Here is a 16,296-nt window from a genome sequence, read left to right on the forward strand (position 1 = left end):
CCCCAATGAGGTAAATCATTATTTGCGGTGTTTCAATGCAGCATGTTTCATTTTCACCCTGAACACCCTGAACTACAGCAGCAGCACATTGGTGCAAACTTGTTCTGTTTGGAACAATGGGCTCATTTCTTGTGGTCCGTGTTAAGCAACAACGTTTAAACTCCAAGTACATATTTTAAATAGTCAGTTTAAATTAATAAAAAAATATAATTATTTACTTTTAAATGGTGCAATAAATCATTTCAATTTCATCTTTTAAAGTTCCTTAGAAGTGGTAAAAAGGGAGGAGCACCTTCTGGATTTACCAAGCCCTTTACTCCTCAAGAATCCGGCCAACCCCGTTCAAAATTACAAAATATAATTGGGGAGGGGAAAAAAGGGGAGTCCGCTTAATTCCATTGGTTTCCAGCACCCGGGAACACCTGCCCATTTTGTTCATATGTTTCCCTTTAAAATGTGATTTTTTTGCTGGTGGGGAAAAAACACCAACTTCGGCATTTTTCCATGGTTTTTTCCCATAGTTTTCTAATGCTTGTCTTTTAATCCCTTCACTACCTGATTATTGCAAACCATGTTCAGACCTGCCTCATCTCAATGTACTAATTCAATGATTGAATGTAAGATTTTATTAAGTGACAATTGTGCTAGTGCACTCACTCAGGAGACACAGCCTACACACCAAGCATCTTGAATGAGCCTAAATGTAAGCCAATGTGGTACAGCACTGCCATTTGTAGATATTAGAGATAGAAGCAGCTCAGAGACATGAAACTGCATTCTGTGGAACTGTGAAAACTCTTTGGGTCAATGAACTGGGCTGAGCTACATACTCCAAATTCATTGGAAGATTGGAAGATTTGGAACCAAAAACCCTGTAGATGACATTGGAGGATATATTACACCTGCTAAGTGTACAGTAGCAGTACCATGTTTGTTAAGTATATGGGGTTGATGTGCCAGGCACTGTGAACATTGATTTGTGGACAGTCTGGTCCTCTGCAGCATGGTGGTAAAACCTACGGTGGACGACTACGAGGGTTGTTAAGTACTCACCAAATAACAGCTGGCTTCTAAGAAGGAGGGTTCCGCAGAATCATACTGACTAAGTCCTGTGTACAGCTAGTGGTGACCTACAACCTACAATGGTGCCATAAATCCCATTGTCAAAGAATGGCACATTTGTAAGCAGTGCCCTGTTACAGGGACTGTCTTTAAAAAATGACAGCAGATAAACTTCCAGTGCCCTAACCTTACAACAGAATAGAATCCCTGTGCCTGCCCATTTTGCAGAACGGAGCACAGCAAAGCAGACCTCAAGGTTACCATTTTAAGGGGTAATTTTCAGACAGAACATCTTAGAAAGGAATGGGAGTATTGACTAACAGAATTATTTGGCACATAAAAAAGGAATTTTACCCTGCCTGAAATCATTAATCTATAACACTGGAGAATGCATTTTTTGTTGAGTTAGATCTTACACTTGTTTTTTACTCATTTTTGGGTGGTGAACCCAGAAATGACCTCAGGTTTTGCTATCACATTCATTTTTTACGATACAGGGTACCCTCAATCTTTGTCAAAAAACTTACAAATTTTACATACAATGAAAAAACAATGAAATAATAACATTAGTAATAAATAAACTGTTTATTTAAAGGTCTTTGTTCATACAAAGGATGTATTGTTACTCTATTTAACAGTAAAACACTTGAAAATTAATCAGGTAAGCGGTTAAGGTAAACATTTACGGTTATAGCTTTTCCTGGAGTGTTCAGTGTTAGGACGATCCCGCCAGATGATCCAACAATAGTCAGCCATCATATGTACATCTCATCTACCCTGATACCGTTCTTCCATGACCTTCAAATCTTTGTGGAATCGTTCACCTTGCTTATCATTGACTGCACCAAGGTTTTCCCAGATGATGGAAAGATGGCTATGCAGAAAATGTACCTTGATACTCATATTGCAACCAAGCATTTTGTAGCTCTGCAAGAGTTTCTGGACAATTTCTGTGTAATTATCTGTTCGTGTGTTTCCAAGAAAGTCCTTGACAATGGCTTTGAATGATAACCAAGCATTCTTGAGCTGCCGAATCTGTGGACCATCAAACACACCAGCCTTTTTTTTTCAAATGACAGGCTGGGAAATACCAAATTTAGGTACTTGAAACAGTCTCCTTCAGTTGGCAAATCTTTAAGGAACTGCTTCATCAGACCCAGTTTCATGTGCAGAGGAGGGAATATATTATTCTTTCTATCAACAAGTGGCTCATGTAGAATGTTTGGTTCACCTGGTTTTAGGGCAGATCTTGGAGGTCAATTCCTTTCCAACCAATGCCTCTCACCAGCTCTGCAGTCCCACGTGCACAGATAACAAGAAGATAACATGTGCTGACCAAGAAGGAAACATACTATTTTAAAGGCAACACAGATGACCCAATTGTGTTGGTAATATTGCCTTCTTTGATAGTCCCAAATCACGTGCCAAATCACTCAATTCATGCTCATCAAGTTTCTTACGAACGGACCTTACGAGTCCTCTTCAATTTCAAACTCTCCATCATTGTTGTCACCTAGTTCATCACCATAATAATCATATTCTTCAACAGAGGGTAGTGTAACCGGCACTTGTATTTCATCTTAATGAGCCACTGGGTGTATAGCCGATAGTAGACCAGGATACTCTATGTTACATTTATTTTTCTTGTTATGTCCTGAAGTTTTCACTATACAAAAGAAACATTCACTGAAATGATCTCCTGGCTCTCGCCAAACCATACGTATACCAACTGGCATCTTATCACATGTTCCCTTTGTCCACATGCGTAAACCCTCGACACACTGTTTGCACACCTTATGAAAGGCCCAAGACTTATCTTGATCACCAAGTTTAACATTGAAATATGCCAAATAGACACAACAATAGCCACTGATATATCAAAATGAATCAGGGTTGTTTAGGCATTTGTGACGAGAAACAGCAGAGCCAGAAATGATCTGAAATAAAGGAAATACGTGTGTAGGTAGAAAAATACATTTTGCTTATTCACTACGTAGAGCAGCGCACAACCTCTGACCACACTGTCTTGCGTGTAAATGAATAGCCTATACAAATTCATGCTACAGTAATCACATTATTATACAGGGCAGAGAAAAAACCTGACGTGATAGAAGAAAACTAACTGCACTTTCGGAATCAGCATACCTATTTTAGTGTAAATAAGCTTAAAAATTGAAGTCAACAAAAAATTTGTTCCAAATTGCTCCCCAGTGATTAGTTAGCCATTAAAAAGAATCAACTGCAATTACTTTTCAATTTGAAGCTATGTCTGAATTAGCCTGTGCACTGTGCGCTGGTCTGGTTGGTTCTAAGTCTTGGCATGCAGGAAAGGGAAGCTGAACTCAAGAAATGGTTTCGCTCTAGGTTAGAAAGAGCCTAGGAATATATATGTCTGCTAGGATCACCTAGAATGAATAAATTAGAAGCCAGAAATATATTAATAATTTTAAACTTTTTAACATTACAGAAACATTTTAAGCAGTGATAGGGATCACTTTGGGAGGAAATGTTTGCTTCCCATTTGCAGCACAGGGAATTATCAATCATCATTTACCCAGATTTATCTTTTCAGGAGGAGATGACTGCTGACAACCATTGCAATTCTTAACTATACTCCCAACCTTCCCTCATGTCCCTGCCCCTTCCTAAGAACACACCAGACAATAAAATGATTGTGGAGAAGCCACAGATTTATTGATTTTAACCTACGAATTATCCAACCAAACATTTTTTTTCAAACAAGTAACTATAACTTTGTGCATGTCACCATAGTTTCCACACAGGCCTTCGAGCAGTCTACATTCCCTCAGGACTTAAAGCCTAAACCATGTCAGCTGGCAAGGTACATAAAGCAAATAAAACTGTGACAACCTGTAAAAGTAAAGCAAATGGATAAAAGGGGTGGAAAACCACAATACGGAAGGAGGGTGGGAAGGTAGTCCACCCCCTTATTATAAACAATTTATTTACTCCACCATCATTTTCTTTAACCCTATCATTTTTTTTAAAAAATCCAACAACAGGATGTCCCAGGGTGGATACATGTAAATTATATCTGTATATCCTATACATGTTTTTAGCAGTCAAGGCTCCCTTTCCTAAAGGTCAAGAGGCTTCATTTCTGTGCCTAAGCACATCCACTTGACTGGTGCTTAAGATCAGTTTTTTTATCTTTTGCTGTATACTGTGACATCGATGCTTTGATTTATATAAATCAGTCATGTTATATTATTCACCTAGGTACATTGCAAAATGGAGTAGAACGATAATTTCATATTTGCTTTGCAAAAACCGTCCTTCAATTTTGCATCATTCTGCTGAACTCTGAGATTCTCTAGCTCAACTAATTAATGGCTTGTCTGGGGAAATAATCCTGGGTTTAATGTTCAGAAAGTAATAGCAGGCAGATACCCAATCTTGTTTTTATCCCATTATAATTCCTGCACTGCTCAATGACTTTCTAAATAGAGTGAAGAGTTTGCCAGACCAGGCGCAGGCAGCCCTGCTGCCCATATTACCAGCCATTAAACCCACAATTTGCAGATTTATCTCAGATGTTTTGCATTTTAAAATTCAATGGGGATTGAAAAGTCTGTGCTAATATCTGTTATGGCTAGTATGGAAATGTTATTTCTTCCATGCAATTACGGCAGACAAATAGAACTGTCTAAAGAGATGCATAATAATTCACGGTGTTACCCTGTTTGACTTATTAAATATAACAAATGCATTAGTATGTATATTTTTTTTTCCTTTAACAACTAATGCTGCGTATATATTTTAGTCTATAATGTATGTATGTAGATTAGACATCCACAACAGCTAGCAAAATCTGTCCCTTAAGCTGCGTACACACGGCAAATTTTTCTCGCCCGATAATCGGTATCGGCCAATTATCGGGCGAAAATCTGCCGTGTGTACAGTCGGTCGTCGTCCATCGTCCGACGACCGTCCTGGCGGATCCATGGACGATGGACGACGACCGATCCTAATGAAAGGGAAGGGGAGAGAGCGCAGCAGGGTGCCGCTCCGTCGCTCTCCCCCTCCCCTCTCCATAGAGCATGAACGGTGCTGTATGTACAGCATCGTTCATGCATTGTGCAGTCTTTTCTCGTTGGAAAGGATCGTGAAAGATCCTTTCCAACGACAAAAATTGCAGGTGTGTACGCAGCTTTAATAATGTTTATCTAAACCGTCAAAAAAATTGTAACTATTGAAGCTTACTAGTCCATATGTGTGGCTATTGCAATAATTTCAGTTTTCTCAGGCTGAGAGCATTTTTAGCAAGTACAGAAAATACTTGCTAGAATCCCAGTGCTGGAAGAAGAAGGAAAGTTTTTCCAGGTGATAGTATTTATTGGTTAACTAAATAACTTGTATAAAACAAATACGTATATAAATAAATGTATTGCCTGCAATGACTTACATTCTTCTCCTTATGTCTATAACAAACATGGTACAAAATATCACTTTCTGTGTCCATGTCACTTCCTGTGAGATGAAATGGAAGCATAAACTAATCCTATTTTATAAACTTTTAGTTCTATCTTTTCACAATGTAATGGAAGTTTAGCCTATTTGACAACTAAGACTTATTGCATAAATACAGCAGAGAAATAAATGAAATGTGTTAGTTACAACATTATCAGATGAAAATAAAGGTAATAAAAAAGTAGTGGCATAACTACAAAGCTACAGACCCCAATGCAGAATTTGTAACTGAGCTCCTCTTGCTGTAGCTCTGCACCCTGTCTATTCACAGTGCAGCTCAGACCCCTCAGTGACAGACCTCCATTGGTGCAGGACTCCTTGGGCACAGGCTCCCTCATTTTAGATCTCCTGAGTGACAGATGGACTCCTTTATTAATAGATCCCCCTCAATACAGCCTCCCCTCAGTGACAGACCCAATCAATGATAGACACCCCTTAGTGACAGGTGCCCAGAGTGCAGAACCTCTTCCTGCAGTGCAAATTTCCTCCACGGTGACCGACCACCCTCTTCAAGGACGAGGGCTGCAGATTCAGCCAGTAGTGGTAGACAAACAGCAGGTAAAGGAAACGTTCCACTATTCACCTTTCCTGCTGGGCTTTTCATTGCACAATTTTATCCATCAGATCTCAAAAGAAAAAGTCAGTAGTGACTTCTTCTAGCCGTCATTTTACAAGTGACAGCCAGGGGTGTAATGGGGCAGGCACGGGTGGGAACACCATGCCCTCAATTTTTAACGGAATGGGCACTCTTATTTCGCGAAGAATTCCTTGAGGTGCGCACACTCGCGGGGTCAGGAGAAGAACCCTGCTGGGGGTGGGGGGAGCACGTCGGCCAGAGGTGCAGATTACGTCTACCGTATGGAATTGAAGGCTCGGGGCGGTGGGCAGGTTCTCTCTCTGAACACAACTCGCCCACTCTCCCATTGCAGGCTCTGAGTATCTTGACATCACATAGACAGGGGTGACACATAGGCAGGGGTGTAGTGGGGTGAGCACATTACCATGGATAGTACTGTGCCCCCTCTTCTTTTTTTAAGACTATACCCCTGTTGACTGCCATGATTGTCTGTACTGCCACTGGCTACATCTGTGACCTACTTCTTCCAGTGACAAGGAGAGCCACTAGCGGCCCAGTTGACCAAGTATGACCTGTGCAACCCCTTATCCCAATCCATTGTAAAAAAAGCCTTAAAAACATTACCGATGTCTTGCCAGACCATAAATCTAGCTCGTCGTCATTATACACATATCAATTCTGTACTCAGTCTGTACAAATATTTCTCAAAAGTACAACTTACAAGGTGTCTGATTTTTTTTCTTATATCCGCAATATTCAAAATTTACTTTTCAATTATAGTTACCGGTCAAAAGGACCACCATGGCCTGCAGTTATTTGGTTAACAAAATTGAGATGAAGCTCAGTGTGAGCAAACGGCATAATTCTCATAGTTTGGATCTGCCCTTAATGTTCCCTATAACAAAGCAAATCTTCACTTTCTGAATTGAGGCCCGCTTTAGGCAAATATTGTACACAGTAAAAAAACAAACAACAAACAAGCAATGAGAGCAAAAGTGAATTTATACTAAAAAGAGGAGCATGTGTTTCTGCAGATGATCAATGAGGGTAAAGATTTATTAACAAAAAAGCAGAAAACAGTGGTCAGAGAACCTTGTACAGAGCAAGGAGAAAGTTATAATTTACATTTAATTTGCCAAAAAAATAAATGAAAATAATCTGCTCTTCTGGATCAAAAGCTAACTAATTACTATAAGATGAGGAAGGAATATGTCTAAGCTTTTGTTGAAGATCATTTGCTATCTTAGTAAGGGGATCTTGGGTAAATGAGCTGTTTGAAGCCATGCAGCAGATGGCCCATAGCCCATAAAAATGAAGATCATTGATTATGTAATAGGAGATAAAACAGAGTGCCGTGGCAACTGGCAAGACGTATCAAAAAGCTATACAGAGAAATATGGAAGAGGACCTTGAAGCACAGTTTGTGATGAATGACACTTTTTAAAAATAATTCAGTAAGCTAAAATAAAAAATAAAAAAACAACATAACAGATCAGTGAAATTTCAAGAACAAAGACATGGTGCCTGGAAATCTGCAATGAAATTAACAATTTATGACTTCTCTGGATTGTAGCTTGATGGTTTATTTAATAAAGAAAATTGACAGTAAAATTAAAGTTAGTGGCTTTCCAGTAATTTCAATGCTGCCTGCAAGGACTTTTGAGAAATTCAGATGTCATCCATATTAGTAGAATATGTAGTGTAATTCATCAGTGTATCATAATCACATATCAAACTACCAGGATGACCAAGCATTTGTAAAAAAAGATCTAAAATACATTTTGTCTTATATTTCATAATTCATATTCATCTGTTGCCTATCTGTCTCAGAGCTTCTTGCCAAACTGCTGTAAGAAAATAAATAACAGGAATAATCATTGCAAGCGATCGGAATTCAGCTAAACACAGTGAAATCAGTGATGGATTTTTATTGGTTGCAATCTTCATATAACTCAATATGACTGGGTGATCTAAGCTAGAAAGTTATTGCCCAATACCTGTCCCACTTTCAAAAGAATCACTATGGGCTCCATTTGTCAAACAGTGAATCTGCCATTCCCTCAAACATTCCCTGGTAGAGGATCAATTACTGCCATTGAAACACACGAATCTGGAAATTCTCCACCAGCGAATGTTTCAGGGAATGTCTGATTATCTGCTTTTTAAATAAAGCCCTATGAGTGAGCATTCCATAAAAAGTCAAGATGAAGGGCTACAAAAAATATGAGTGGGTACCCATGATAGGAAATGATATATGAACAGACATGATATAATGGCAGACATGCAATAATTGTTGGTAGAAATGAGCGATGGTGATCGGTTTGACAGATCACTACACCACATGGTTGGACAGCTTTACAGGTGCTGGATTGTGTCTGCACATAGCTTTACCCCTCTAGACACAAACACAATAAATTCATTAAAACTGGATGAGTTTGGTGAAACCAAGGAAAAGATTTTACACAGACAAAAATATTTTCAAGATGTTCAGTTCTGGTTTTATTTTTACACATGAAATTTTAAAACAAATGACAATATTTCCCATTTTACAGGGCATGTAGTACCTATGAAGTTTGAATCCACCTTCTCGTACCCACTTGGCCCACTTTCACTTGGAGAGCCAATCATTCTGTGTGTTTTGTTATTATTTTATACTTACTTTTTACAAATGTATGGGGGATGCTTACATTACCCCACTATGACCTTTCTCCGGACGTTCTAATTGATTGTATGCTCTTCTGAGCAGGGTCTTCTCCTCCTTCTATATTACTGTCTGTATTGGTTTGTCATATACAACCCCTATTTAACTTACAGCACGGTGTAATACGTAGACGCTATACAAATACTGTTTATTATTATTATTATTACTATTAATATTAATAATAATATTAATGCATAGAGTCTCCCTGATGTCATTAAACAGGTCCAAACAGTAGAGCTAGAGTATCTATTGATGTTCGTGGTAAATATTATAATTTGTTGTAAACTTTCTTGTGTATGTATGCAAACTAGGACCAGACATCCTAATATTTTCAAAAAAATGTTATGCGTGCACAACCCTTTTCCATTATGTAAATTGGTAGTAACTTTACTTGCTAATCTATTCTGTTTCTTTTTAGTAGCATGGCCAGTGGTTTTGCCAAACTCAATCTATCTCAATGAGTTTGTATCAAGAGGAGTAAAGATCCAACATTGGTAAAACTGGTAAAAGTGAGCCATCCAACTTTGCATTATATGTACATATGAATTTCTTCACCTTGTTTTTATGGAAACTATATTTAACTCGCAGACCACCATCCTTTAAGAAACTGTTCGGTGTAACCAAATCTAGATCAATGAAGAGAAAGTTATCTCGGACACCAACATAGCCGTAACAAGCCATAACCAATCCATCAGGGAAGGTAGATTTTTTTTGCATTGATGAATGGATGTTTTGCAAGCAGTACATTATGCTTTGATATTATATGACTCTCATTTATTGATTTGTGGTTATCTTTAGGTACGTTCTATGCTATCTTTGTCAATGGGTACAGCAGTTTCCCAGCTTTTCAAATGAAGAATGAATCATGTTGTTGTGTTAAGATTTATGACCAAACATTTGATACCCTTTTCTACTTTGACAGAAAGAATAGAATGCTACTGACCATATAAACAACTTATGGATCAAATTGTGGCCACACACACATCAATTTTGTTAAATTTCTATTAGATTTAATTATATCTGGAAATACATTTTTTTACGTTGCCACACAGCATTTGATGTTTTGAATTTGTAATTTTACAGTAAAAATTAGGATACCTTTCAAATAAAAACATTATTAAATTTATTAATACACTCCAACTAAACCAATAGAAAAATTCCAACCAGACCAAGCCATTATTAAGAGAAACAAATTTATTTAATGCATGCCCTACCATTATTTCTGTGTTGCTGACAAACACCTTCAGCCAGCACACCGCAATGCACACGCATTTAATAACGTACAGAGCCACTAATATGTATGCAGCTCCCAAGGCATGCCAGGCAAAGCTCTGTAACTTTAGGCTAGGGGCCCAGCAGATTTACTCAAGATAATATAATTGCAAAGTTTAATTTTCATGGTTTATCTAATTAAAAAAAAGATTGTTTTACTATTTTCATTGACAGATTATATATTAACAGGGAGATTTGCATAACACTTTGACTTACTTTTAGAAGTGCAAGAGTTTCTAAACTGATTACATTTTCCATAATGACATCAGTTGATCATGTTAAACTGGGCTCTGTAAAAGTCTGGGCCTGTGATTTATGTGAAGCTTTTAAGAGTTTGTAAAGGTTAACTTGATGGTTTGCAGTATTTCCATTCAATATCTATTATTCTGGTTTTCTACATTTATTATGTTTTTATGATAATTGTTTTTTTTGGATGTGTTCACCTGCTCATGTAGTGTATTTAACAATAAGCATAATAATTGATAGTGTTACAGACACCATAACATCAGCTGTAACACCAATCCATTAATTAACAATGAGTTTTCTTTATTTGCATTGTTGCATTTAGTGTAGTTATAATTTTGTTTTACACAAGCGATAACTGCTAAATAAAACTTTTATTTTTTAGTATATGAAGTAGATTAACATTTATTTGAAGAAAGTTTATAACCTTTACAAAGTTGTTACTGTAGACTATATCTTTTTTGATCTGGATTCCTTGGACCCTGTATCTGTAGCTTTTACTTAAAATACGATTTTTAATTACATCTTAATTATGCTTTATGCATAGCACCACACATTCTCTTGGAGCTGCTTAGGTTGCAGTATTTATAGGAGCAGGACCGGCCCAAAGGTCTTTCTATATTCTTTGACCAGTCCGGTATGTCTATGGACCCAGACATAAGATGATCAGGCCATGCATTCTAGCAGCTACCAAAACTTGTCCATTATTATGTCTAGAAAGATACAACAATGGGATTCTGCCTCCAGGCATCACTATTCTGTAGGTACATCTGTGTCTGCATATACCTGTTTACAATATATTGTGAAAATCAGGTTTGATGTTTGATCTAAGCAAAACTTTGACAATGGTTTTTAAGGCTATGTACACGTCCAAAGATTATTGTCCAATACGAATGGATCCATAACCGATCGGGAATGACCACTATACAAAGCAAGGGAGGATAGCATTGTGAGGTTCCACTCGTTTGTCTTTCCCCTTCCCTCTTTATAGAACAGAACCTGTGCTGTATGTACAGAGCTTATATTTCATCTGACGCTCCCATTTTTCATGCGTATGCAGCTTTGGACTTGTAAGTGGTTAATTATTAACTTCTTGGGCCACATGTACCTCCCTGGCCTGGAGCCCAAACACTGCAGCTGAAAATTTGAATCACAGCTCATAGGGAGATCCAAAGGAATAGATAAGAAAAAAAATGTATTTTATTCAAATTTGATAACCAACATGATTTTGGGGGATTTTGGAACCATGTAAAACTGAGACATCAAATAGATGGAGTTGAACTTTTACTTTTTGAACTCAATAATTAATCTTCCTGCTAAACAAAAAAACGTATTAAACATTGACAGCTGTAATTGACTCCATTTTAATAAATAACACAGTTTGGCTACTTTGTATTCTTAGCCTAACAAAGAATATTCCTGTTATTGTATCAGATGATTTTGCACTTATAATTTTCAAGCATTAACCTTAAGTCTAGGACATTTCCAAAAGCAAAGTCAAATTATCATTTCTCCTGAGAGGTATCATTTGTACTGCAGCTGGTTCTAAAAACTGTAATATAATAACTCAGCCTGTTCTAGATGGAATAATCACTTAGGACAAATCAGTTGGGTAACTCAACATTACAAATATTAACAAGGATATAGACATCAAAAGTGCTCATAACTATTTATGGTTCTGGATGGAAAGCTTGATTGAAGGGAGTCTGGAGACTTATTGCTGCTGACTTGATTTCACTTGTGATAAGAAAAGATGAACTAAAGCTACATACATATGATATGCTATTCTTCCCCAAGACAAACAGATGTGATTGAATTGGGAAAATTTTAGCATGTGTTTAGTGGTCCCACAAAATCAATAATCAATCTATCCTGGTTGATCAATGAATGACCTACGAGGGGATGACCTCTGTATTTTAGGGTACAGTAGGGTACCACTTGCTCACCCCCCCTCCCTAGAACAGAATGGGACTGTGTGTACATTGCTAGTTCACTTGCCTGTCACTGGAAACAATTCCAGAGATCGTTTCCAGTGACATAAATCTAGCATATGTACAGTACAGTGCCTAACTCTGATTTCTCCGAATATTTTCTAGTAACCCCAAAAAGTAAAAAACACCAATTCGAAAATAATTCAAGATGACTAAAATCCTTTAGTATGTAAGGTCACTTTACATAAATATTTTGTTTGGGTGTTAGTAAATTAGCAGTGATGCACCTCATATTACATTTCAGGCTGCCCTATGGAAAGAGCCTCAGATATTTAGCACCCTTCCTCCAACAGGCTTTTTCAGGCAGCTGCAATCAGTTTGGTTCTTTTGTAAACCTTATGACTTTGACAGGGAAAAGGTTATATTGTAAAGACATTGGGCCTGATTTATCAAAGCTCTTGAAGACTGGAAAAGATAGATCATCATCAGCCTGGGTGATTCAGGAAACCTAGAATAGATCTGGTCCAGGATTGAAAACATTAAGTGTTGGCTGGATCACTCAGGTTCACCTACGATAGTCAATCTTCTCCAGTCTTGGAAAGCTTTAATAAATCAGACCCATAACAAATAGTCCCACCTTAAACTTTTCCTATTTAAAACATACAGCTTGAAAAAGAGGACAGCAATTTCATGTGCCTCTTTCTATATTAAACCAGACCCCACGTCTTCCCCCATATTGGTAGTCCTAATTCTTTGAGACAGGGCCAGGTCCCAACATCCAATCCCCCCAAAAATATATGTTGCACCATTTTATAGGCTTACAGACACCCACCACCTTATCAAGTCGAATAACTACATGGGTATACTAGTACCCTTTACCCATTCTGAATGTAAATGAAAACAGCACGCACGCAAGCTGTAGATAAAATCCTTTATTGAAATAAAAATAAAAAAACATACATAAATATGTTTTTAAGCAAATAAAGTTTATTTATGCCATGTCTTGTCATCTATCAATGTTTATCTATGTCAGTCTTGATCACCCGATGACAGCGTATACACACCTCAACCTGTTGCCAAAAGAGTTGAACATGTCCCTGGTCCTTGGGGTTTGTTATTAAGAAGTTGGATTGCTTCAGTATACAGCTGGAATATTATGGTTTTGGAAGACAGTGATAGTACAATTACTAGAATTCTGGATATCAAAATTGATGTATGAAAACACCATGTGCACCATGGGTGAAATAATAAGAAAAACAGTGAGAATGCAAGGCAGTGGGATGGAATATTTTGGACTTTATTTAAAAAACAGGGAATCAGACATTTCCTCAAACATTCTCCTAGGGAAATCCTCCAGGTCCTCCAGATCACACTTCAGACAGCACTTTTGAGTTCTATTGAAGGGGATTCTTTGGGAACCTTAAAATTATTTTGATCTTCTCTTTATATCATTTTTTTTTTTTTTTTTTTTAAATATTTATAGCAGCATGGTGGCTCTGTAGTTAGTGCTCTGGCCTTTGAAGTGCTGGTCCCAGGTTCGAATCTCAACCAAGACACTATCTGCATGGAGTTTGCAGGTTCTCCCTCTGTTGCATGGGTTTCCTCCCAAAAACCATGCAGCTAGGTTAATTGTCTTCCCCCAAAATTGACCTTAGACTGTATTGAAGACATATGACTGAGGTAGGCACATTAGATTGTGAGCCCCTTTGAGGCACATCTAGAGACATTACTATGGACTTTGTACAGTGCTGAGTAATATGATGGTGCTATAAAAATACAGTGTAAAAATAAAAATATACACAACAATCATGTATTGCCTGTGACAGTAAGCCCAGCAAATTTGTTAATAAATATTGAAACACATTAACTGCTACAGGCACAAAGAAAGAACCAAACCACTGGTTTGCCAACATTGCAAAGCATTAGCAGCCTGCTAAGACTACTTTAACACTTTGGATTAGTTTAAAAAATCCAGTGGTTAGCCTGAAAGCCAAAAATATATTACATTTTTTTCTGTTCTCCTTCAAAAGTAAAATTCATCTGTTGAAACACTTTAGCACGTTCTTTCTGTTTGCTGGGCTTTCCCATAAAAGCTTGTTAACTGATAACTTAGTGGAGTTAAATAAACCACTTAACAGGTTTCACTTGTTAAGCTCTTAAAAATACACTTGTAAAAAAATTACTATTTAGGAAGAAAAGGGTTTTGCCCATTTATATATATTTTTTTTTACGCCTTTGACTAGTTTTGCATGTAGCATTTCATCAGAATATTCCATCAGAATGATGTCATTATTTTTTTACTTTGCCTTCTTAAGCCTGTTTAATATGATTTTGACTTTTTCCCAAAACTGAAGGCAAACATTAGTGTTTGATGAAAGCTCGATCGTTTTTCTCCTCCCCTGGTAGCTGTTTGTTAAAGTCTGCCATGCAGAAGCAGTCAAACTAGGAAAGTGATGTTATTTCAGCAAAGCCAGAGACCGTCTTTTCCTGTAAATATTAGTACATCCTGCTAGCAATGTTAAGATTTGCCAGCCATCCTGTCATCTGAACAGACCCAGCTCTGACTGTAGCCAACAATCTGTCAGGTGTTGAGCACATTACATCAGAAGGTTGGCCTGGCTTAAGCCTCGGGTTTAGCTTTTCTTATTTTTTTTTACATCTCCTTTTGTGTCAACATATTTTATGGGTGCTGGCTTCTGTCACACTCCAAAATAATTAGGGACTACACAAACATTATATTCAAAGTTTTGGGGAAGGTTGTATTTGTAACTAGGTGCCATTTAAGATGGGGAAAGTTTGCGAGCTGACATCACGGCAAATAGTCACAAAGCAACAACACATCACCATATGGGTGTGCAGCAGAAAATATTCATCAGAGCTGTGGAAGGCTGGGTAGGATTTAGGGCGGAAATGTGTTTAAGACAGTGATTCCCATAGCTCCCTGCAGAAAAAGCAGCCAATGGGGAAAAGATCCAGGGGACCTTTACCAAATACCCAGTAGCATATATTTAGATTTATATACAAATAATAGTTATGATATTTGATTTGGAACAAATAACAGTCTAAGTGGTTAGTGCTTTGGAAAGTTTGACTATAATTATGTTGCAGAAAAGTAATTAGATGCTATTTATATCCTTTGTTTAAGACTTTGTTACTTTTTTCTTTTTTTGTATGCTAACCTGGAAACCATCAAATATGACAAACTGACATCCTGACACTAAATAGGCTTGAGGATACTATGGGGGCAACATTGAGGGTTCATTGGGTCCCTGTCCTTGTCCTGTGGCTTTTGATATATACAGCATGTATTGTCAGTCACTGGACATAAATACATGCAAAGCAAGAATGTGTAGGACATATAAAAGCCTCTGTTAGATTCACAATACCATTCTTGTAAAAACTAAGGGTCTGCAGAAATCAAAAGACCTTGCCATATGTCAGGTGAGCCAGTATGATGTAATTATCTGTGGCTGGGTAAGTGTTCCTTGCTACTAAGGACTATTTTTTCAAACTTACATAAAGAAAGTGCACTTAGTAAGGCTAAAAACAGGATTTCAATGCCACAAGATAAAATTGCTGAGCACTTAATCGGCTTCATGACTCTGTAGTAAAGCAATATAGTATACGTATAGAAAGAAAAAAATACCCCCCCCCCCGAGTTTTCTGCACTTACACAAGTTACTCTTTCATAATTTTGCTACTAAAATCTTTGAAAAGTGTTTTGTGGATATGTTTTCTAAGAATATTATTGTAAATATATTTTTTTATTAGAAAGTCAAGTTTGAAATACCAAAATTTCATAGGTGCAGCCCTCAGCAGAAGCAATGTGGGGCACAAAAGACATAATGCATACACCCATGAATATTCGGTCTTAATTTGGCCTACTGTTTACTCTGTGTTTGCGCGGCTTAGCGGAAGTGCATGGCTGTGTCCTATAAAAAAATATTCTGGGTTTGTCTTCATATGTTACATTTCTTTCTATTATTCTTTTTAACCCTATTCTTTTTCATTTTTTTTCC

The sequence above is a fragment of the Pyxicephalus adspersus genome, chromosome 5 (assembly GCF_032062135.1).
Source record: "Pyxicephalus adspersus chromosome 5, UCB_Pads_2.0, whole genome shotgun sequence".
Lineage (NCBI taxonomy): Eukaryota > Metazoa > Chordata > Amphibia > Anura > Pyxicephalidae > Pyxicephalus > Pyxicephalus adspersus.